The sequence below is a fragment of the Spinacia oleracea genome, chromosome 2 (assembly GCF_020520425.1).
Source record: "Spinacia oleracea cultivar Varoflay chromosome 2, BTI_SOV_V1, whole genome shotgun sequence".
NCBI classification, from domain to species: Eukaryota; Viridiplantae; Streptophyta; class Magnoliopsida; order Caryophyllales; family Amaranthaceae; genus Spinacia; species Spinacia oleracea.
In genome coordinates, this window is record NC_079488.1 from 42,459,485 (window position 1) to 42,485,387 (window position 25,903).

The following is a 25,903-nucleotide window of genomic DNA, read 5'->3' on the forward strand; positions in this document are numbered from 1 at the left end:
CATTCTTGAGTGTTCAATACCCACCTGAGCCAGATACTCTGCCGGCGGGGTACATTGTATGGATGAACGACCTAAGCCAGAGGGACATTTCTCAGCTCTCTCCGGACCAGCTAGAGTCAGAGGTTCTAAAGCTAGTGCTTGACCGATCTGAGTCCAAAGGAGGTTCGTCATCCTCCCGTCTTGGAAGACTAGCAAGTTCCTTCTCTCGCCGCTTGGGCAAAGGGAAGATTGATGATTGATTGCGTGAAGAGCCAGGGGATAGTACTCAAGGTCCCAAGACTCAAGAGCATAGTCGCCTGACCCTAGATCTTTGTAGGCTAATGTGTTTGAAGTTGTACTAGAAGGAATTGTGGTTAAGAATGTGTTTAGAAAGTGTGTTTAGGAAGTGTGTTTAGTGGAAGTGAAAAGGCTATGAACTTTGCTTCACTTGATTCCAACCTTGTTTTTGAATTAGCTATGAAGGCCTTAGAGCCAAATAAATAGTTATTGTGTTAAATTCCGCTTAAACATGGTTTGCTTTGAATTGGCACATTTGGAATAAAGACAACAACTATTGAGTTTTGAATTTGATTTTTAGGATACCCTTAATTGAGGAAGTTTTGAATTTTTTTTGTATTAAAGTGGCCGGGCCTCGGAATAAGGTTGCCTACGTGTCCCGTTAAGGAATCAGGCCAGACGTAGTTCTAACCCTTACATGACTTTTTGAATTGGATTTTGAATTTAAACATTGAACTTAGACATAGAACTTCTTGAGTTGATCGAGGTTTGTCAGAGATCGGAATTTTGTTCCATCGACATTTGTTAATTCCACTGCTCCCCCGGAGAGGATTTTCTTGACAATGTATGGTCCTGCCCAGTTGGGTTTGAATTTTCCCCTTGGGTCCATGACGCTTTTGCGAAGGGCTTTCAGGATAAGCTCGCCTTCCTTGATGTTTCGGGTTCTGACCCTCTTGTTGAAATGTCTGGCCACTCGGCGCTGATAGACTTGTACGTGATGAGCTGCCTGAAGCCGATGCTCATCAAGCATGATTAGCTCATCATACCTTGCTTGTACCCATGCAACTTCTGGGATTTTTCTTTTGAGGACTATTCTCAGAGAAGGTATCTCCAGCTCGAGAGGTTGTACTGCCTCTATTCCATAGACTAATGAGAATGGGGTTGCACCAGTTGAAGTGCGAATTGAACTTCGATACCCCCATAATGCGAAGTGCAGCTTCTAGGGCCAGTCTTTGTAATTGGTTGTCATTTTAATGATGATGGTTTTGACATTCTTGTTAGCTACTTCGACTGCCCCATTAGTTTGCGGGTGGTAAGGCGAAGAACGATGATGCTGAATTTCCCGGAGCATGGGTCCGTTGGGATTGCTGTATTGAAGATTGTACGGTATCCCCTTTTGAATTTTAAACTATTGAAGCTTGTAGATGTTTTTAAAACTTGAACCTTTGGAGTTTGTGACTTGAATTTTGTACTTTGGAAATGTAGATGCCTTGCTTGGAACAACCTTGCTCGGTTAGAGATTATAGAACTTGAATTTTGTACTTTGGAATTTTAGATGCCTTGCTTGGCACAACCTTGCTCGGTTAGAGATTATAGAACTTGAATTTTGAATCTTTGTACTTGTTGAATGGGCCTTCACATTTTCCTTGGAAATGGGTTCCCTGATCACTGATGAACTCGTGAGGAACACCGTATCTACATATAATGTTTTCTTGAATGAACTGGGACACTTGCTCGAAACCCAATACCTTTAAAGATCTGGATACTTGGACTCTTGAATAAACCCGACCTCTAGCTGCTTAGAGACTTCTTCTTGAATTTTGAGGGAAACATCCGGTTTCATGCGACGGAGTTTTTGCTTGATGGGTTTTGAACCTGGAATGAGGGGAATTGTATGCTGACCGATGCTTGGATCAACCCCAGACATATCATGATAGGACCATGCGAAGACGTCTATGTACTCTGAAAGTAGCTTGATAAGATCATCCCGCTCTGCTTGAGATAGAGTAAGACCAATCTGAACTAGTTTTGAGTCACTGCTGTTAGAAAGGTTAACTTTTTCTGTTTCCTCAATTATGGGCGTCCTGTTTTCATGATTTTCAATAGCTTTTAGGATTTCAAGGTCAGTTTCTTGTGAAGCAATGTTGTTTGGATTAAAAGTGTGTTTTGAATTTGGACTCTAAGAGTAAGAGGAAATTGAAGTGTTATTGAAATTGGCAATCATTACATCGTTAGTTTTGACTTGAATCTTGGCCTTTAGATGCTCTTGATTGATGCAAGACTCTAGCCCTAGACTCTTAGGCTCATTACTAGACTCGGATATAGACTCATCCTCTGACTCGGACTCGCTCATCATAGATCCTTCGCCCACAGTAATCTTGAACATTTTGCCATTTGGAGCAGATATTTTGAGGGACTTCCTCCGGCCATTAACCATCTTCTAACTTGGAGTAATCAGCATAGATGGATCAAAATCTTTGATTTGAGTAATCATTTTTACCTACGTATCTTCAGGAATGATTTGTGTTGAGGTTGGCTACGGCGGCCATAAACTGAGTGACTCGATCGACGGCGGCCATTTGAATTGTTTCTTGAAAAGGACTTGAAGCTTGATTTGTAGAAGGTGAACTGGCTGCTCGCTCAATGCCGGCTATAAGGGAGGCTAGGGCTGATGTAGTTCTCTTCAACCTTTCTCCTCTTCGGCGAACCCACAGGATCTTTGGACTCCTAGTTAGGACACACCACATGACTTTAGAATTTTGACTTCCCCACACATGATATGATATGCATGCAATGAATGAGACCTAGACTTGACTCTAAGTGCCACTCTGAAGATTCGGGATTTTGGATTTTGTATTTGTATTCGGGATTTGCAACCCGTTGGAAATATTTGAGAGGAACTTCATTCTTTTATGGAGGCTTCTATAGACACCTACTTTTGTCCCCATTCCCGAAAGGGAAGGTTTGATGATGAGAACATAAATCTCCACTTAGAAACGCATCTCCTATAAAATAACGAATCTCGATCGCCGTTTTCATTTCACCCGAACCTGCTATTTATAGAAACCTGCTAAAAATAGTAACTGCCGTAACGGGTAGTTGCTAAAAGTGGCAAGACATAAAAGATAGAAACCTGTCAGAATTAGGTGTTGCACTCCGACATAAATTCTAAAAGAGATAGAATTTCCAAGAGGAATCCTATTCCTAGTATAATTCGAAAATAAGAGTTACGTATTAATTAAAATTCTAACGAACCTAGAGTTCGTAACGGGCCCAGACGCATTCCGTCATAAAGTTAATACGCACTAAAAGACTCGGATAAGTCTCAAAGACTCCGTATTCCACGAGTCCAAATCTGGCAAGGAAATACGGCCCAGACCCTATTTTCAACGCTTGGCTCTGGGCGCCGAAATCTTCGGCGCCCAGCCCTGGGCGCTGAAATTACCTGGGTACGTGTTCTGTCCTAATTCTTCTTGGATTAGTGCTCTAAAATTGTATCTTTCCACGAACTCTTCCCTATAAATACAGCCCCAAATTCGACGTGAAAAGAACACACACAATTCATATTCTGAGTATTGACTCCAACCCCTAAGCCTAAGCCTCACGCTGCGAAATTGATCCCGCGTTCTGTCGCAATCGATCCAAAAATCGAACAGAACGTATCATGTCCCTTGTAGCTGAAGAATTAAGCCCGGAAACTTGAGATTCGTTAAATAAAAGGAGAAATAGCAAAGCCAAAGTGGTTAGTTTTCTGAGAACCGTGACGCGCCTTTCAAGGGTGCGTCGTAATGTGTCCCTTCGCATGATTTAATCGCTTTCCTCGCCCTTTTATAAAACTGTTAAACTATTAAATCTGATTGTTCTATCACGCCTAACAAAGATAATATCTGGGACAATTGAACTATCATTCTAGGTCCCTTAAATCAATCTAAACCAGATGATCACGATCGATCTAGTATTATGTGTTGCATATTGTTAAAATCAATTCAGATTAGTTTATTAGTTACCGCATGTCCCTTCAATTATTTATGCTGAGCTAGTAAGGATATCCTACCTCTGGAGTTATCGAAGAGCGAGTACTCCTCTCGGTAGTTACAGTCCCCCGAACCCTCAATCTCTACCCTGCGGGTGTACGTTGAGCGATCCCCACACCAAGGATCACAAGGGAACCTATGGCCGTCGTGGTCAAACATAATTGCACTCCCTTTATTTCACGATAACTGGGTTTTGTCAGTTTTTCTCATTGTCGTTCAAAACTGAATGGCGACTCCTATATTACTAGTCAATTGGGTGTAAACTCACAGGAAATCCAATTACACTTGATTTGACAAAAAGAAACGTCACGCCCACGAGGGACGAGGTCACGCATTAGCCTCGTGCTTTTTCGACCCCCTCACAATGGCGACTCCACTGGGGATAGTGAAGGAAATACTCGTGCTCGTAGGTAATCAAAATAGCCGAAGGGTGAAGTGATCCTACCCCGCGTTTATTTCCCCATAAAGTTGGGACGACCAGAAAATCAGCATATTAATGTGAACGGGAAGAACCGCATAACGAATCTTGGCTCCCTTGGATGTTTCATCTCGGGAGTTGGGACTAAGGATACCCATCCCCAAACGGGGGGTGCATACGCTTCGAATGTTGTCCACTCGGCACTTTTCGCTAGTAGTACACCCGTCCCAAACCCAATCGCTCGCCCACTAGGTCCCTCTCATTGGTGCATGCCCCCTTGGCTTACATCTTGATTGGCCTCTTGGGCAAAATTCGTTTGTTGAAGGCACTACCTCGACCGGGGCATGTTTTGGATCTGCCATAGAAGAGGTACCAAGCCGGCGCAAATACTACCCATAGAAGCCTATCATAAACTACATGACATATTATTATTTTGCCTCATGATGTAATGTTAGTTATGTGTAGCGAATTATGTGATTGTGTGTGACAAATAATGCTAGAAAACCAACGACCTTAAAAGTTGCCCAAACATTCATAAACCAATTGGCCAAAGAGTTATACCAAATTACGTGTTCCGCAAACCCGAACGATCGCCACAAAAGTAAGCGACGCTCGGGATGGCCCGTAACGAATCCCACAAACGCTGCACAACGCGTGAAGGACGTTATTAGGCAAGCACGCAAAATTAAAGTCGCATAAACGAAAAGATATACGCAAACGAAAGACGAGGACCAGCCAGGGACGCATTTTCAATGCCCCTTGCTGGGCGCCAATATTTCTCACGCCCTTCGCTGGGCGCAGAAGTTGCTGCCTGGCCTTTTGGTCACGCACAACAGCCTCGGTGCCCGCGCATAAAGAAAATACGTAGCAAAATAAAAACTTTTCGTAAAAAAAAGTTTGCTGCGAGGGCGTATGAAAAGGCACTCGATTCTAAAAACGACTTATAAAAAATAAATAACTCTTTGTGTCGTTGTTAGGCCTCCTATGACGACAATGTTCGGCACCAAAACCGAGCATGCTAATTAAAATAACCTTGGATGTCACATGGGCAAAGTATTCAAAAAATGATGTTCGAATAAAGTTTTCAAAGAAAAAAAATAATAATGTTCAAATAAAAAATAAGTAAATCCGAGTCTAGACTAGGCTATGCCAAAGTACAATCTAAATCCTAAGTCTTAGTGGTCTTATACATAGAATCGGTCCTAATGCTTGGTGTCGTTCTGCAAGTTAAAAGGTTAAAACATATTGAGTCTCCCTTCCTAACATTTAAAAGAAATAAATAAGCACCCATATGTAATTGTCATCCCTTGCTAAGAATCTACGGCCTCAATACTCTCTCTCACCAACAAAAAGAATATATTATGTAATTCAAGTATTTGCAAAATGGAAACAGTCACATTCTGAAAACAGCCACTCGCTCCTTGAAGTACTCCTAAGCACAGACTAAAAGATTTTCCATGAATGCAATATGACGAACCATGAAAATACCCAAATCGGCATGCCATAAGGCTACCATTGGGGTAAAGCAATACACACTAAGAGGGAAGCCGCACTAATGATTCTAGTCTTGCAAAAATAAAAATTCGATCTCCCCAACTAACTACCTTGCCAACATTAAGCAAAATGGCGCATGACAAATGAACACCCAAGGGTTAAAAATCTAAAGTGTCACCCAACGAAAGTTATGGTCCAATTAGCCTAAGTCTGAAAGTTGCTTGGTCAAGTATTATAGGCTTACACCACGTCATTATTTTGAGTCTAGGCCACCTCCTTGTATGCATACACGGGTTATAATCAGAAAAATTAATGAAAGTTCGAGTCTAAATCACAATTTCAATTAAATCCGAGAAACTGGAATCTGAAAAGAAGCAAAAAATTATTTTCGATGTAATTCTTTCGTTAAATTTCAATAAGGTAAAAACAACATTTCGAATCTACGCTACTTGCACATTTTAAGAAACGACTAAATACGCTTGCAAAATAAGACAATTTAAAGGTCCACCCTAGGCCTACTAAAATTAAAGGTCCACCCTAGGCCTACTAAAATTAAAGGTCCACTATAGGCCTACCAAACGAGGCTCACTCAGTCTCGCCTCGTGACGCAAAGACCACAACCATCTACCTTTTAGCCCAAATAAAAAGGGGGAGAAATCCCAAGCAAAAAAGAGAAAAAAGAGAAAAAGAAAAGGGAGAGCGAAAAGAGCTAGCCATGGAATACATACCCCGTACCTCCCAAAGTGCAACATTTACCCAAGTAAACGAAGGAAAAGAATTGAGTCAACCGATCCAAATCATGCCACAAAAACTACATAAAGTTCTACGATGTCTACCCTTTCCAATCCTTATGTTCTTAGACGCCTTCGCTCTGGGGCCCCTGTTCAGCTCATTTAACCCATCCATGTTCTCATTGCCATAACCCAAGAAACCATTACCTCGACTCTTGTTCTTGAACATATTGTCAACTACAAACCACGTACGGCCATTGACACGTGCGTCATACCCATTATTTCCAAGGCCCAAACCTGCTCTTACACCACCATTAGTATAATGACCATATAACTTGTTTGGATACACCCTTGAGCCGTCCCCATGCTACTCATTGGCCTTGGTTGATGTAAACTCATGACACTAGCACGAGGCTGCAAATTGTGAGTCCTAGCAGATGTAATCCTCATGCTTGACTAATAACTATACAAATTATTCTATCTCATTCGACCCGTCTTTCAAGCCATCTTGAGTCACGAATAAAAAAAACAAATGAAAAGTACGTTCTACGCTTAACGTAAAAAAAAAAAAAATAATAAAATAAATAATAAAAGAAACTTTGCAAAGCGCACAAAAAAAGAAAAAAGAAAAGAAGCATTTAAAAGAAAAAAAGGGAAAAGAAGCATTTAGCGCACAAAAAAGGTTCGTAAATATTTGGCACGAAACGAAAAGGTGCAGCGCAAAAACGCAGCCTAGAACACGCTTTCAACGCCCAGACCTGGGAGCCGAAAATAATAGCGCCCAGCCCTGGGAGCCGTTCTTGCCCTCAACTCCCAATTCCTAAAAGTGTTCGTATATTTTCCTACATACATGCGGAAGAATAACGAACACTTGGGGGGTAGAAGATCGTATAAAATACGCAAAATACGCGCGCTTTAAAATTTCTGTACACTTATTTAACCCTATTTCAAACATTACGGTTCCACTCGAACGTACTTGTTTAAAATCGGCATTCTAAGAAACCATTTTTTGGTTAAGAACTACGCAAGACCTGATTCCAAATAAAATCTATTTAAGGCGGATACATAGGCAATCCATGATTCGGTCCAACCAATTTGCAAAAACGTTAAAGCCTATAGAATAAGAAATAGAGTCCCTTATTGAAATTTAATTACTTGCAACCCAGGTCGAAAGAAAAATTTAAGTCAAAGGAAGAATCCAAGTCACCAAGATGCCAAAACGAGCACACATCGAAAAATAATAAGGGCACGTACCCTTGCCAGAAGGAGCACTCACACTCCTAGGCACTTAGCCAATACTCAAAAATCGCTTTGCCTCAATTGAATGGGGGCTAACGCGAGGGTCCATGACCTCCAAAGTACTCGACTTGACCCTCCCTAAAGCGAAATAACTCACTTAAAGACCTTCTTTCACCACTAGACACAGTCATAATCGCCAACAAGTAGTAAAGGCAGTAAGCTTGCAATAAAGAGGATTGTCCTACGGCATCGCCCCATCGTTCCTTCGAACTCAGGGCACCCGTTCATGATAATTCAAATGCTTGAGAATCCCCTTTTAAAAAATCAGACATTGTCAATAGGACTTGGCACTTAACCAAGGCTCACCCTACTCAGACATATGACACGGGCATCTAAAATCGAAATCTGAAAGCATCATTAATGAGAAGACATAATAGCAACTGGGGGCTAAAAATTGAAATGAAAGAGCTAGGGAAAGAACTAAGTATACCTTGACCTTTTGTGCAGATATACACCAAGTAAATCTAAGTCAATTTGAAAACGGTTTATATCCCCGCAATTCTGGAAAAGATGGCCCTAAAAGCTCAAAGCATGTGCCACACGGGCACAAGTAATATCTTGACGCCTGCACCCTGGCTTCTAGCAAATCCTTAGACGGCATTCCAAAAATTGTAACAGTATTTTGATTCACTCATATAATCTTGTACGAACCCTTCTATAAGTCAAACTTACTTAGGACACCTCGGATTGTACACAGTAGCACTAGTACAAAAGTGTTCAATTGCGTCGGCATTATTGTGTCGCTCATATTATTGTGTGACGTAAAAGAAGTTATTTCAATTTTAAAATACAACTTACGCCGGTCATTTATTAACCTGCGACGTAAATGTATCTAAGACGGGTCATTTTATCATTTACGTCACAGGTTAACGGACCTGCGACGTAATTGAATACTCACGTGCGTCGCACAAAACTTAAACAATGACGCAAAGCTGTATTACTCTAATCGGTTCCAGACCCCACCACATTTTTGGCTACCCTTTGTTTCTCTCTCATCCCGTTCTTCCAGATCTGAAACCTCAGAAATTCTCCCCCTTTGAAAATAAATCATAATCGATCTTGTGCTTTCATTCAACATCTCCATCTCCATCTCCTATAACCAGCAACCCATCCAAATTTATCCATTTTCTCTGAAAAATAAGCTCCACGAAAATGGCTAGGGAGGCAAAACCTTGGTTCCGTTAAGAAGAAGGAGAAATCTCAGTAAAATCTCGATTTGCCGAAATCTCATTACTTTAAATCCTTAATTTTTTTGCTTAATTCAATGAAACGTTGTCGCTAAGCCGTCGAGTATTGACGGCTGAAGAGTGAACGCAAAAACAGTTGAGCCAGAAACTAGGGTTTTACAGTCGGAGGAGAGAGAAAATCTTGAGAAACAATGGCGAAATTCAACGAAGTACAGAAGAAAAGGAGAGCACTAATTTCACAGAATAAGAGAGCGGTGCACGGTGTTCCCTTCACTAAGAAGCTTAAACGCTAGACGCAACTTCAATCTGTCTCCGGGAAGCGCAAGAAAAAGAACCTCAATAAATGGCGCCGGGTATATATTTTTAATTTTTGTTCTTGGTTTCAATCTTCATTATTGTCGAATTAATTGATTTAATTAATAATTTCCCTAAAAAATTAGTATCAAAAGGAGTTGATAGAGAAGGGTCTTGTTACTTTGGATGATGTTGACATGGCTCCCGCCGATGGTTAGTCTCTCTCCTATTTGAATTTGAATTTGAGCTTCTGGTTCTGGGTTTGTTTTAGGTTTTTAAATTAGGGTTTTAGTTTAATTTTTGTGTTGTAACACTGGAAATTGGAAGGAATTTGACTTGTTGTGTTGTGGAATGTAAATATGAAGCTAAATTGTTGTAAAATTGGTGTTTAATTGTGAACTGAACCTCATGAGATCAAGATGTATGTACCCTCTGGTAGGGGCTGGGCTGCCGTTGCATATTTACAGGAATACTTACTTTGGTTTAATTCGTTTAGTTTAGCTATAGCTATAGCTACTGTAGGTTCTTCATCGCAAGAGATATAGAAATTCCTACACTAATGTATTTGTATGGCTATTCGTTGGTGGAGACTGGTTAATGTAGTGTGTTGGAACATTTTAAGGCTCTGAATATGTTTTCCATAGGCTTCGTGCGTAGTAATAAGTAAAGTTCTAAGCTTTGAGTACTTAGAATAGTTGGATTCGGAGATTTTTTGCTCTAGTTATTTGTGGGAATTTAATGTAAAGGATATAGCTGGCCGATTGGGTTTGGAGATGATATTTTGGTGTTAATTTTGGTAAATTTTGATTGATAGGTCGATTGTATGCGATGGAACTAGGGCAGCAGATTCATCAAATAGGTACCTAATTTTCTCAATCTTCACATTTAATTGTATGCTGCCATTGCTTACAACTTTTCAAAGTTAGAGCTCCTTGACTTGAGTGGGTAATGCCTCGGCTTATGTTGTTTTTATTGCTTTGTTTCTAGTATACTGTTTTTCTTCATGAATCTTATATTGCTTTATTGTTGATTCAACTCTGGCATAACTGGTAGTGGCATTGGAATGATATGTAACGTGTTCTCCCAAAATTTGTGAAGATTGTTGCTAGCTCCTTTGCCCTAATATCACTTCAAGTATAATTTTCTGTTTCCTGCCCTTTTTTAACTATGGCACCACTATCTCTATTTTTGTTTCATTTGCATATGTAGATCTATTATTGATTTTAAAGGAACCAACTTTCTGTTTATTATTCCTTTTGCATAGTGAACAAGTGATTCATGTTTAGCACCAATTTTAATGAATGTAGGTGGACCTGCTAGGGGGATATTATGATGATGGAGACAACGTAAAGTACGGGCTGCAGGGGAACATAAACCTGGTACTGAGATTGCTGCTGAAACTTCAGCTGCCATGGCTGCTGCTTCTATTGTCTTCCGCAAAACTGATAAAAAATATGCTCGCCAACTCCTCAACAAGGTTAAAGTAATGTTCCTGTTTCACATCGCATGCCCCATTCTCGTGTCCATATAGTCCCTTGTGTGCTTAACATGATGTGATTTCCATTTGTGTAAATATAGATATATAGTTCCCTTGGCTGCTTAGCTGTCTAGTTTCATGTCTTAAACTCAGTGTGGGAGGTCGGAAAAAGAGGACTGTACTCTTAGAACAAGATCTTGTTAATCCACATGAGATCAATTCTAGTATAACCGAGCACCAATAAATCTACGAAGCTTAGAGAGAGTTTGCTAGTTTTTTGCATGGTGTTAGGTACTCTCATCGATGTCTCAGTACTTTTATCATAATTCTAACTGAACACTTGTGACAGTACGTTGAACCTCAAAACCATGTGAGGGTCTCGCAAGCAGAGCTCTTGATCATATTGATAAGATTGATGGCGGGGTTATTTTCATCGAACTATACCTCAAATATTGATAAGAATATTTATAAGCAGGTGAAAGTTTCAGCGTTCCTGCCATCTGCATACCAAAGTATCTAAGGGAGTTTTTAATCTATTTATGGTCTTGCTATTTCTGTGCAGCAGTTCTGGTAGCAGCAGTTCTGGGAGCTAGCAGCAGTTCTGACAGCAGCAGGTGTGATGTGTTCGTTTTAGTTGTTGTTCTGTTCTGTTTCGTTGTTGTTCTGTTCTGTGTTGTTCTGTTGCTGTTCTGTGCATTCAATTCTGTTCATTCTGTTCTGTCCGTGCATTATGATACCGAGGCTGATTTTCTTTAGTTTGAGCACCTAATAGATCACGGCCTGACTAATAAATTCAAAGCTACCTTATAGGTGGTCTCAAATCCTGTATTTATCAACTTTCAAATCCTGACTAATAAATGTTCTTTTCATTAAATGCTGACAGTTATAAGTCACTCGGGTGTTTATTTTTCCATTAATTATTTTTTTTTAAATATAATCAAAAGCTTTTATATTAAAATTCTAGTATCTGCATAATATAGCATTGCTGGTGGGGATTGGGGTCGTTAGGAACTTGTTTGCTGGTGGGGATTGGAGTCATTTCAGATGCTTACCTTGAAATATAATACATGTCTGGACTCTATTATGAATTTTATTGAGACAGTTTGAGATGGTGGTTTGTTGTTTTTCCTTGGGAAAATTGGACATAGATTTCAGTACAATTTCAGTTTGAGATGGCGGACAGTTTCAGTACTTATTGCAGGGCAAACAGCCAGCCGGTGCCGCTCTTAATAGCTCCAACAGCAATGCAGCCAGAAAAGGTTGAGGAGGCGGACAATTTCAGAACCAGCTTGTTAAAATGAATGGCTCTTGTTTCTATCATCTAGCCTGTTGTTTGGATAATTTGTGTTGTTTGTTTTCAATATGTCAAAGGAACTTTGGTTTCCGAGCATGCTGAAAAGTCATTTGTGTCGCAGTTTAGTAAATCTGTGACACAAATGACTTTTTTTTTACATGCTGAAAAGTCATTTGTGTCGCATTTTAGTAAATCTGCGACACAAATGACTCTTTAGCATGTGAAAAAAAAAGTCATTTGCGTCGCAGTTTAGTAAATCTGCGACGCAAATGACTCTTATTTGCGTCGCCCAAATGTGCGACGCAAATGACTTTAGTCATTTGCGTCGCAGCCAGTTGCGTCGGACCAATGTGCGACGCAAATTGGCTTAAATGACCGACGCAAATGAAGAGTTTTCCACTAGTGTAGGACTCGGACTTCAAATAATTTTCAAAGACTTCTTCGAACATAATAAAGTGTCGATGGTTTAAGCTAAGTATGCATTTATCTCGATGTTGCAAGTGAGTCAAAAAGATTTCAAATATGGGTAAAGAAAGGCACCTAGCTTTTGGTCAAGGCACACTTCAACATGTGACTACCTAGCTTGACCATGGCAATGTCGCACAATACGACATTTACAAGAGAAGTAGCAAATCACTACCCGAACGTACCTCGCACTAAACGAGTCAGGTTCAAACTATTCATGATCCATGTCACCATGAATGCATAAAAACGTATGCCAAGCATTATAGCACCAAGCCAATCCCGTAGCTACAATTGGGGGGCTTGAGAAAAACACTCTAAAAATGCTCGAAATGACGATTTTATCGCAAATTCTCGATGCTAATGCTATACACACGTCATAGGGGCACAATCCTGAGGCCAATCGTGTAAAACGAACCTTAGAATGACTACAACCCCTCCCAAATTTCTAAGCACTACTTAGAATAATAAAGTCACCCCAATAACAAGGGTAACTGAAAATCGCGAGTCACCAAAACTCCGATCAAACTACTGCACGTAACGCTCGCCCTACAAGCGCCCGTTACACAGTCTACGTCGTTCCAAAGCAAAAGCAAAAGCAAAAGAAAAATCAAGGATAAAAAAAAAACTGTCAAATTCTGCCCAAAAATCATTTTCAACGCCCAGAGCTGGGCGCCGATATCTTTAACGCCCCAATCTGGGCGCTGATTCTCTCTGCTTGCCAAATTTTGCCCAAATATAAAAACAAGAAAAAAAAAAACATCTATGAATCCTCGCATCGAACGAAGTAATAAGCCGTGCACACCCACGCAGAAGGTGCTACACTTGTTCGAGCACCTGAACGAGGCGTGATGAAGTACTCTAATGCAAAAAATAATAATGATATCCCAACACCTGGAGGAATGTTCTAAGACACGTTGTTAGGCCAAGCCTACGTCGCACCATAAGTTCAACCATCCCACTGTACAAGTCTAAAAAAAAGAGTAAGGCATATTGCACTAATGCGGGCACGACCAAGAGTAAGAGTTAAAGACTACTTATTGCCCAAATTCAAAATGCAAGCCCCACGACTCCTACATTAAGGATTGAAGGTAGCGAAATATTACCTACCACGGAAGGGATAGCTCGCACCTACACGAGCAGAACCCCAAGACATCTTTCTCGAAAGAACCTACAAAAATCGTACGCCAAAAGGAAGCATCCTAACATGCATACTTGGGGGCTCCAAGCTACGAAAAAACCATAGAAAAATAAAAAAATCTCGAAGCAAATGTTTGAACAATCGAAAGGGCACGATGTTTGAGCCCACTTCATGAATGGGCCTGAACCCTATCAAGCTTCTAACCAAACTATTCAAAATCAGTCATTACTAAAAAAAATATGATTCAAGCAAACTGATTAATGGACCGCACACAACGGCCATTCTATGAACGCTCGTTCGCACATACATATCATCATTCTAAGTATCGAACATTCACGAACGCGTTCAAAAGAAAAAATATATACGAGCGATAAAAAATATACGCCTCAAGGTATGTTCCTCGGGCCATATAGACTCCGCCAACTATTGCAATAACTGCACGCCTTAAGAGCGACAGTTCTTTTAAATAAGCGCACCAAAGCGACAAAACACCGTAGTCCACCAATCGGCTACGGCTTCTCGAGAAATCATCACGATCACTCAGCTCATTGTGATCTCTAATAAAATTCTACGTTCCAAAAATAAAGAAAAACAAAAGAGAAGAGAATACGTAGAATCTCCAAGTGAAATAAGCGAACGGAAAAGAGGCAGATCTGCCCAATAATCAACTCCGACTCCAAATCCCACGCATGACTTTGGGCGTTGAAGATTAATCCCACAATCGTTCTAAGCTAAGAAATGGCAAACGAATAAGGAAATAATAAACACCGTTGGTCCACTATTAGGCTACGGTTTCTCAAGAAATAATTATTCACCAATCAACGATGATCTCAAATGAACGGTTCGTTCCAAAAAAGAATCTCTAGACGAAAAGAAAAAAAGAAAACGAACAAACAAGAGGCCAATTGTGTCATCAAGAAACCTCGCCTGAAATCATTTTCAGCGCCCAGCGCTGGGCGCTCGAATCTTTAACGCCCATGCATGGGCGCCGAAAATGATCCCAGACCCAAAAAGGCCCCTGACTTCTATAGGGCCCTGCCTTATCCATTCGACTCAAAAATTTCCGATTTCCTTACTGAAAGTCGCACCTCACGGCTTTGTTAGGAGTAGCACACCACTACAAAGATCGCTCGCACTTACGAGCATGATCCCAAAACACGATCAAGGACATTACAAAATGCTTATCCCCCAAGGAACCTCTTTGACAAGAAATGACCGTCAAGCACGAATGCTTGGGGGCTCGAAAGAAAAAATATATTTCAAAAGAGAGTATGCAAAGTTAAAACAATATTCCCAGACTACGTTGTACGAAGTCCCGTGTTCGGATAATCTCAAAAGATAAAACCGGGTTACAACCTCAAGACAAAAGTCGTCGTTGATACTTATACATAGTCCCCTAATCAAGGACCCATGTAGTGGAAAAATTGAGCCGAAAAGACTAGCTCAGAACCATGAAAGATGATGACCACGAGACAATGGTCCCACATTCAGGTTGCAACTAAATCCGAGCATCCCTCGAAAGAATTCGCTCCTACAAGAATGAATAAAATAAAATTCTCAAAAGAAATCACAAGAACAAATGAAATATGGACTTGCCCATCTCAATCGGGCAAGATCGCGCCACGAACCACGCGAGTCCCAAATCGAAAAGACGAATTCAGGTTCGCCCACCTTCAGCGGGCGGGGTCTGCGTCACTAACCGCGCAGGTCCTCAGTTTTCGAAAATGAAAAGAAAGTAAGAACTTCAAAAATAGGCTCGCCCACCTTCAGCGGGCAGGGTCTGCGTCACTAATTGCGCAGGTCCTCAGTTTTCGAAAAATAAAATCTTCAAATTCAAAACAGGCTCGCCTTCTTCAGCCGGCGGGGTCTACGTCACAAACCGCGTAGGTCCTTATTTTCGAAACATCAAATACAGATTCGTCCACTTCTATCGGACGGGGTGTCCACCCTTAGCGGACAGGCTAGCCATCTTTAGCCGGCAGGGTCTACGTCACAAACCGCGTAGGTCCTTATTTTCAAAAAAACAAGGCAAATTTGTCAGAAACCACCTTTTAAAATAGAGATTTTGTGAGAAACCACCTTTTAAAATAAAAATTGCAAGAAGAAAACCGATTTATAAATATTTTTGCGAGAGACCACCTTTAGCCGGATTCCGATAGTTGACTCTTTTTTCCGGCCATAACTTTACACGTGACTTTTTAAAAGAAAAAATTAAATAGTTTTTTCTTATTTTTTCCCTTCAATTACACTCTATTTCCTTTCTCTCACCTCTCTCATTGTGCAATTTTTTTTCCTCCATAAGATTCACCATGCCCCTTCCTCTGATTGATCTCTTTTACTTACAGAGCTAACTAACTTGTTTTTTCTCCAAGCTAGACTATGTTGTACTTCCAATATTACCCTTCCTAATCCCCATACTCAATGCAATGCTTGGCACCTAAACAACGCAACACCATAAACATCGTGCTTTACATGAAATATTGCTACATAAATCATTTTAATGTATGACGTACTTTCATAAAATAATTGTCTGCTTTCTAAGTATAAGAGTTACCTGCCATGCACATTAAATTAGTGAAATTTTCCTCTGTAAAAATTGCATTGCTTTCAGTCTGAGCTTGTTGAGACGTGTCTCTCCGACATGGAAAAGCAGGAGGTGCTGTAAGAGTAGGTAGAACACCTGATTGGCTAATAAGCATGGACAAGATTGAGGCAATTGCTGGTCGTTTAGCTGCCTCTTCTTGGATTCACGCTAATCCGATATGAATACATCTTCTCAATTTATGGATCGAACAATGTTTAAAAAAAAATTGTGCAATGAGAGAGGTAAGAGAAAACAAATAGAGTGAAATTGAAGGGGAAAATAAGAAAAAAATATTTAATTTTTTGTTTTAAAAAGTCATGTGTAAAGTCCATGCTTAAAAAAAGAGTCAACTATCGAAATCCGGCCAAAGGTGGTCTCTCGCAAAAATATTTATAAATTTGGTTTCTTTTCGCAATTTTTGTTTTAAAAGGTGGTTTCTCGCAAAATTTCTATTTTAAAAGGTGGTTTCTGACAAATTTGCCAAAAAACAAACAAACTTCAAAACTGATTCGTCCACTTCTATCGGACGGGGTGTCCACCCTTAGCGGACAGGCTCGCCATCTTTAGCCGGCGGGGTCTGCGCCACTAACCGCGCAGGTCCTTAGTGTCGCTGCAGCGATAACTTTTCCTGGTTTTCCCTTTTTCCAAAAATTAAAGGATTGGTTTTCCATTTTTCAAAAAAAGAGCGATGTGCTGGATTTTCCTTCGTTTTACGGGGGTTTTCTCGTTTAGCTAAACCCTGAAAATGAGAATCTTTTAAAAAAACATTTTACCTCGTGATTGGGCTTGGCCAGGCCCAATTACACTTTATAGCTTTGATTTCGAAAACATCCGTAGCTACTTCCAATGACAAAGTGAGGGAGTTTCTACACATCTTTAGATACTTCCAATGACAAAGTGAGGGAGTTTCTATACTATCCGTTGACAAATCCCAATGACACGTGAGGGATATGTCGACACTTCCAGTTATGACCCTTAAGTCAAATGTTATCACTCGGGGGCTCGTGAGACCCTCGCAAAACAGGTCACATACACCATGGCTTGTGTGACACACTCCGTCCAGTACTTTGACCATCGTCTCATCCCGAGACTCAGTCAAAGTGGGGGCTAACTGTAGACACCTACTTTTGTCCCCATTCCCGAAAGAGAAGGTTCGATGATGAGAACATAAATCTCCACTTGGCAACGCATCACCTATAAAATAACGAATCTCGATCGGCCTTTTTATTTCACCCGAACCTGCTATTTATAGAAACCTGCTAAAAATAGTAACTGCCGTAACGGGTAGTTGCTAAAAATGGCAAGACATAAAAGATAGAAACCTGTCAGAATTAGGTGTTGCACTCCGACATAAATCCTAAAAGAGATAGAATTTGCAAGAGGAATCCTATTCCTAGTATAATTCGAAAATAAGAGTTACGTATTAATTAAAATCCTAACGAACCTAGAGTTCGTAACGGGCCCAGACGCATTCCGTCATAAAGTTAATACGCACTAAAAGACTCAGATAAGTCTCAAAGACTCCGTATTCTACGAGTCCAAATCTGACAAGGAAATACGGCCCATACCCTATTTTCAACGCCTGGCTCTAGGCGCCGAAATCTTCGGCACCCAGCCCTGGGCGCTGAAATTACCTGGGTACGTGTTCTCTCCTAATTCTTCTTGGATTAGTGCTCTAAAATTCTATCTTTCCACGAACTCTTCCCTATAAATAGAGCCCCAAATTCGACGTGAAAAGAACACACACAATTCATATTCTGAGTATTGACTCCAACCCCTAAGCCTAAGCCTCACGCTGCGAAATTGATCCCGCGTTCTGTCGCAATCGATCCAAAAATCGAACAGAACGTATCCTGTCCCTTGTAGCTGAAGAATTAAGCCCGGAAACTTGAGATTCGTTAAATAAAAGGAGAAATAGCAAAGACAAAGTGGTTAGTTTTATGAGAACCGCGACGCACCTCTCAAGGGTGCGTCGTAATGTGTCCCTTCGCATGATTTAATCGCTTTCCTCGCCCTATTACAAAACTGTTAAACTATTAAATCTGATTGTTCTATCACGCCTAACAAAGATAATATCTGGGACAATTGAACTATCATGCTAGGTCCCTTAAATCAATCTAAACCAGATAATCACGATCGATCTAGTATTATGTGTTGCATATTGTTAAATTCAATTCAGATTAGTTTAATAGTTAACGCATGTCCCTTCAATTATTTATGCTGAGCTAGTAAGGATATCATGCCTCTGGAGTTATCGAAGAGCGAGTACTCCTGTCGGTAGTTACAGTCCCCCGAACCCTCAATCTCTACCCTGCGGGTGTAAGTTGAGCGATCCCCACACCAGGGATCACAAGGGAACCTATGGCCGTCGTAGTCAAACATAATTGCACTCCCTTTATGTCACGATAACCGGGTTTTGTCAGTTTTTCTAATTGTCGTTAAAAACTGAATGGCGACTACTATATTACTAGTCAATTGGGAGTAAACTCACAGGAAATCCAATTACACTTGATTTGACAAAAAGAAACGTCACGCCCACGAGGGACGAGGTCACGCATTAGCCTCGTGCTTTTTCGACCCCCTCACAGCTTCCTCCTTGTACTAGAGCTTGGAATATTGAACTCGGACTATTTTAGGAGGATTTCACCCCATTGAGAATTTGGAAATTTGACTTGTATTATTTCAAGGGATTTTCAACCCATTGGAAATATTTTAGGAGATTGGATATTGTATTATTTCAGGGGAATTTCAACCCGATTGAAAGGGAATTGATTTTGTATTATTTCAAGGGAATTTCAACCCGTCAATATTTTAGGTGAATTTTAACCCATTGGATTTGGAATATTTTAGGGGAATTTCAGCCCGAAGTAGAATTTAGACTATTTTAGGGGGATTTCAACCCGTAGAATTTCGAAGCATTTTAGGGGAGTTTCAACCCGAAGTAGAATTTGGACTACTTTAGGGGGATTTCAACTCGTTGGATTTCGAAGTATTTTAGGGGAGTTTCAACCCGTAGATTTTCGAAGTATTTTAGGGGAGTTTCAACCCGAAGTGGATTTCAAAGTATTTTAGGGGGATTTCAACCCGTTGGATTTCGAAGTATTTTAGGGGAGTTTCAACCCGAAGAATTTCGAAGTATTTTAGGGGAGTTTCAACCCGTAGAATTTCGAAGTATTTTAGGGGAGTCTCAACCAGTAGAATTTGGAAATTGACTTGTATTATTTCAAGGGATTTTCATCCCATTGGAAATCTTTGGAATTTTGTATTTGGAAGCAATGGAAGACAAGGATTTTTTGTAGCTTGAAGAAGAATTTGAAACTAGAAATCGACTCGGAGTTTGAACTTTGAAATGGGAAAGACGCACTTTTTTGTATAGAGCATGAGGCTTTGAGTTTTGAAAATCCCGGCATTATGCCGCCATGGATTTGAGACCTTGGATTTGGAATTTTGAAAGTCAAGCATCATGCCGCCGTGGACTTGGAATTTTGAAGTGTTTGGTCATGGAATTTTGAATTTTAAATTGAATGAGGAAAATCCGGCACCACGCCATCATGGATTTGGATTTGAAAAGTTTCGAATAGGGGACTTGAGAATGTGAAGATTGAACTTAGAACTTCGAACTTGAGGTTTGAAATATGGAATGGAAAATCGGCATTATGCCGGCATGGATTTGGAACTAGAAATTTTGAGTATAGGACTTGAAGTTTGAAAGAATGGACTTAGGAATTTGGTCTAGAAGTTTGAAAGATTGAATTGAAAAGTTGGCATTACGCCGGCATGAGTTTGGACATTTTGAATTTGAGACTTTGAGATTGGAATTGGCAACTTGAATTTGAGGTTCGAAAGATGGAATTTGAAGATTTGAATGCTTGAACTAGAAAATCCGGCATCACGCCGTTGGACTTGAATTTTGAATTTGGAATTTTGACTAGAAAATCCGGTATTATGACGCCGTTGGATTGAACTTGAATTTGAAACTCGAGATTTGGACTAGAAAATCCGGCATTATGACGCCGTTGGATTGAACTTGAATTTGAAACTCGAGATTTGGACTAGAAAATCCGGCATTATGACGCCGTTGGATTGGACTTTGAAATTTGAAACTTGAAATTTGGACTAGAAAATCCGGCATTATGACGCCGTTGGATTGAACTTTGAATTTGAAACTTGAAATTTGGACTAGAAAATCCGGCATTATGACGCCGTTGGATTGGACTTTGAAATTTGAAACTCGAAATTTGGACTAGAAAATCCGGCATTATGACACCGTTGGATTGAACTTTGAATTTGAAACTTGAAATTTGGACTAGAAAATCCAGCATTATGACGCCGTTGGATTGAACTTTGAATTTGAAACTCGAAATTTTGACTAGAAAATCCGGCATTATTACGCCGTTGGATTGAATTTGGCATTTGTGCGTGAGGCGTGTTTAAGAGTTTTGAATCAAATGGAGTGGCACTCCTAAAAGACCTTAAATCAGCGATTTTAGATGCATGAGACTTGAATGATGCTCCTAGGGGTTTGGTTTCCTAGTTGGGGGATAATGGTTTTGGCAAAGCTAGAACTCAAAGTCAACCATTCACGCGTGCAAAGACGCCCACACAATGCACAAGTAGCACGTTGTCGCACTAACTTGAATACGAATGCGACATGCAAAGTTCTCAACCTAAGGGACGTGTGTGTATGATGCAAGTGGCCGGCTTTGGGTGTCAAAAAGGTACTCGACTAAGAGGCGGATCCGGCAACAACTTGCACATCCACCTAAGGGACGTGTGTGTCGGAAGACGACCTCCATGTTAGGTTATGATACATATAAACGAATATAAATCATGCGGAAATAACCATAAATGCCAGGATTCCAAATAAATTGCACATAATCATATAGCATAATTTAGATGCATACACTTTGTAGCGTGCCCTCCCTTGCTGCGCCTGAATCGAACAAGAACAAGTCTTTAGGACTCCAAGTGTCGTCCCTCCGTAGAAATTCCACAGCACGTCCGGATCCGCCTTAAGATTGACCAACTAGAATCGCCCTTAAGGTACTAAAATATTCGGCTAATATGGGCAAGTGTTTGGCTGAATTTTTGCTCAAATTCTTACCTTTGAATACTTGAAACTCGTTATAAATTATGAGCCTTGATCTCATATTTATAGGCCATGGAATAAGTAATCGAATCCTACTAGGATACGAGTTAGTTAAATTAGAATCCTAGTAGAACTCTTATTTAATTAATTTATCTTTTAGGATTAGGAATTTAATCATTAAACGAATCCTATACGCTTTAGGTTTCGTATGTGAACACAAACACACACGCACGCACAACAGCTAGCCCACGAGGGGCGCCATGCGCGCGCTCAGCCCGAGCGACGCAGCCCACTTGCCACGAAGCCCACGAGCTGCCTGCCCCTATGGCGCGCGCTGGGCCTGCCTTGCGGTGGGCCTGGACAGCCTTGGGCTGGGCGTGTGTGTGGCGCGCTATTGCCTTGCTGGACGCGGGCCTGGCTTCGTGCATGTTGGGGCTTCGTCTAGCAAGCTCGTCCGATGCTAATTGGTACGACGCGCTTCCGATTAATTTCCCGATTCCGGAATTCATTTCCGATACGAACAATATTTAACATTTCCGATTCCAGAATTAATTTCCGTCTCGAACAAATATTTAATATTTCCGTTTCCCGAATTATTTTCCGATTCCGATAATATTTCTCAATTCTGACAATATTTCCGTTTCCGGCAATATTTTCGATTCCGACAATATTTCCATTTCCGATAATATTTTCCGATACGTACCATGTTTCTGTTTCCGGCAACATCTACAACTTGGATAATATTTATATTTTCGATACAATCCATATTTCCGCTTCCGGCAAAATCATCCTTTCCGGAGTATTCATTTACTTGCCTTTGACGACCTCAGCTCCCACTGAAACCAAGTGTAGACACCTACTTTTGTCCCCGTTCCCGCAAGGGAAAGGTTCGATGATGAAAGCATAAAAACTCCACTTGACAACACATCTCCTATAAAATAAATGAATCTCGATTCCCCATTTCGTTTCACCTGAAACCTGCTATTTATGGAAACCTGCTAAAAATAGTAACTGCCGTAAAAGGTAGCTTCTAAAAGTGGCAAATCATAAAAGATAGAAACCTGTCAGAATTAGGTGTTGCATTCCAACATAAATCCTAAATGAGATAGAAAACTGCAAGAATCCTATTCCTAATATGATTCAGAAATTAGAGTTACGTATTAATTAAAATCCTAACGAGCCTAGAGTTCGTAACGGGCCCAGACGCATTCCGTCAAAAAATTGATACGCGCTAAAAGACTCGAATTAATCTCAAACTCTACGGATTTTAGGAATCCGAATCTGACTAAACAAAACTGCCCAGACCCTATTTTCAACGCCTGGCTCTGGGATTAGAACTCAAACTCTTTGCGGATTAGAACTCTGCAATTCTATCTTTCCACGAACTCTTCCCTATAAATAGGCCCCTAGTTTCGACATGAAACAACACACAACAACATACAATTATATTCTGAGTATTGACTCCAACCCTTAGCCTAAGCCTCTCGCTGCGAAACTGTTCACGCGTTCTGTCGCATTCGATCCATAAATCGAACAGAACGTATCCTGTCCCATAATTGAGATTCGTTAAATAAAAAGGAGAAATAGCAAAGTCAAAGTGGTTAGTTTTCTGAGAACCGTGACGCACCTCTCAAGGGTGCGTCGTAATGTGTCCCTTTTCGATGATTTAACTGCTTTCCTCGCCCTTTTTATGAACTGTTAAACTAACCTAATCTGATTGTTCTATCACGCCGAACAAATATAATACTTTTGGGAAATCGGATTATCATGCTAGGTCCCTTAATGCTACTTAAATCAGATAATCACCATCGAATTAGTGTTATATGTTGCATATTGCTAAAATCAACTCAGATTAGTTTAATAGTTATGCTGAGCTAGTAACGATATCCTGCCTCTGGAGTTATCGACGAGCGAAGTACTCCTCTCGGTAGTTACAGTCCCCCGAACCCTCAATCTCTACCTTGCGGGTGTATATTGAGAGATCCCCACACGAGGGATCACAAGGGAACCTACGGCCGTCGTGGTCAAACATAATTACACTCTCTTTATGTCACGATAACCGGGTTTTGTCAGTTTTTCTCATTGTCGTTAAAAACTGAATGGCGACTCCTATATTACTAGTCAATTGGGTGTATACTCACAGGAAATCCAATTGCACTTGATTGAATAAAAAGAATCGTCAGGCCCACGAGGGACGAGGTCACGCATTAGCCTCGCGCTTTTTCGACCCCCTCACAGTGGCGACACCACTGGGGATAGTGAAGGAAATACTCGTGCTTGTAGGTAATCAAACTAGGCGAAGGGTGAAACGATCCTACCCCGCGTTTATTTCCCCATCAAGTTGGGACGACCTGAAAATCAGCATATTAATGTAAACGGGCAGAACATCATAACGAATCTCGGCTCCCTCGGGAGTTGGGACTAAGGATACCTTTTTTCGCCAATAGGGGGGTGCATACGCCGCGCATGTTTCCCACTCGGTACTTGTGCAGGTAGTACACCTATCCCGAACCCAATCGCTCGCCCATTAGGTCCCTCTCGCCTGCATGCCCCCTTGGCTTGCACTTGCGGGTTGGCCTCTTGAGCGAAATTCGTCTGTTGAAGACACTACCTCGACCGAGGCATGTGTTGGATCTACGATAGAAGCGGTACCAAGCCAGGCGCAAATAAACTACCCATAGAAGCCTATCATAAACTACGTGGCATATTAATTTCCAAATCCATGTTTGTAATGTAGTTATGTGTAGCGAAGTATGTGATTGTGTGACAAACTATCCTAGAATACCAATGACCTAAAAAAAACTGCCCAAACATTCATAGACGAATTTGCCAAAGAGTTATACCGAAACACGTGTTTCGCAAACCCGAATGATCGCCACCAAATAAGCGACGCTCGGGATGGCCTGTAACGAATCCCACAAACGCTGCCACGCGTAAAGGACGTTATTAGGCAAGCACGCAAATCGAAAGTCGCATAAACAAAAGACAGAAAACGAGAACCAGCCAGGGACGCATTTTCAACGCCCCTGGCCGGGCGCCAGAAATTCTCACGCCCCTCGCTGGGCGCTGAAGTTGCTGCTTGGCCTTCTGGTCAGGCGCAGCAGCTTCGGTGCCCGCACGAAAGGAAAATACGTAGCAAAAAATGTTCATAAAAAGAATTGCTACAAGGGCGTAAGAGAAGCACTCGATTTCAAAAAGCGACTCGCGAAAAATTGATAACTCTTTGCGTCGTTGTTAGGCCTCCTACGACAGCAATGCTCGACACTAAAAGTCGACCATGCAAATAATCATGAATGTCACACGGGCAGAGATTTTCAAAAACATAAAGAGTTCAAAGTACACACATAACAGTCCAAATATACTAGTCCGACTTAAGGGTAGTCATAGAATGTCTAAAAAAGCCGACTCACGAAACAAACTAATGTGTCTCCTACTCCACAACAATAATGCAGGGCCCCTGAGTACTTGCCCGTGATAGCCATCAAGGAACGAGATGGAAAAAACATACCACGAACATCTATACTTAGAGGTCGCACAAGCCCAAGAGATGCAAGCTCGAGGACACGACCCTTTACGTTCTCAAAGGCCACTCGCCCCAAAGAACCATGCTATGCTAGAAATGCTCCACAACTCACATGCTTTCGGGCTATTGTTTGGGTTAGAAAAGAAAAGAGCGAAGAAAGAAACAGAAATTATGGCATTAGCTCTCCAAGATGAAGTGTTCGATCCTACTAAATTGATCGCTCCATCACCCTCAAAAGATGACCAAATCCAACGAGGGTGGCGCAAGATTTCAAATGGACTAATGCTCGTGGGATGAAGTTCAAGATATCTGCGGGAGAGGGTCCGATGTACGAAGAATTAGAGTCTGAATCCGAGTCTGACTCCGAGTCCGAACCTAGCAAAATTGTAACCCCTCCCAAAAATAGTTTAGACCCAGAAATCTCTACTCCGGGAGATCTTTTTGATGTAATGCTTCATGACTTTAATAAGATAAACAAAACTTTTGAGTATGTGCCGCTTAAAAATCAGAATAATAATGCAGAATGTCTCGCCACTAATGAGCACGAAAAAGAGCCAGAAGAGGAATATACCGAACTAATAAAAGCTGTAAGTGAACAAGAACTCAAAACTCCTATAATTGAGGACACAGAATCGGTAAATATTGGAACAGAGGAAAATCCTAAAATTATTAAAATTGGCCTCACCTTAACTCCCACTGAAAAGGCCGATCTAATCTCCACTTTGCGGGAATTCGAGGGTGTCTTTGCTTGGTCCTACAAAGACATGCCAGGAATAGATCGAGAAATCGCTGAGCATAAAATTCCGCTAGATCCCAAAATGACGCCAGTAAAACAAAAGCTACGGCGGCTCAAACCAGAGATAGCCTTGAAAATAAAAG

The 25,903-nt window shown here is 41.0% G+C and overlaps 1 long non-coding RNA gene across 2 annotated transcripts; it reads left to right on the forward strand.

The window, feature by feature from the left end:
* The first annotated feature begins 9,534 nt into the window (after positions 1 to 9,534).
* Positions 9,535 to 12,315, forward strand: LOC110781491 (uncharacterized). Of its 2 annotated transcripts, none has more exons than XR_008927058.1 (6): positions 9,535 to 9,667; positions 10,269 to 10,313; positions 10,762 to 10,937; positions 11,281 to 11,406; positions 11,497 to 11,545; positions 12,080 to 12,315. It is a non-coding gene; the product is annotated as an uncharacterized lncRNA (long non-coding RNA). The 2 variants fall into 2 exon arrangements; XR_008927059.1 differs by having other exon boundaries at positions 9,537 to 9,667; positions 10,762 to 10,931.
* Positions 12,316 to 25,903: the final 13,588 nt, after the last annotated feature.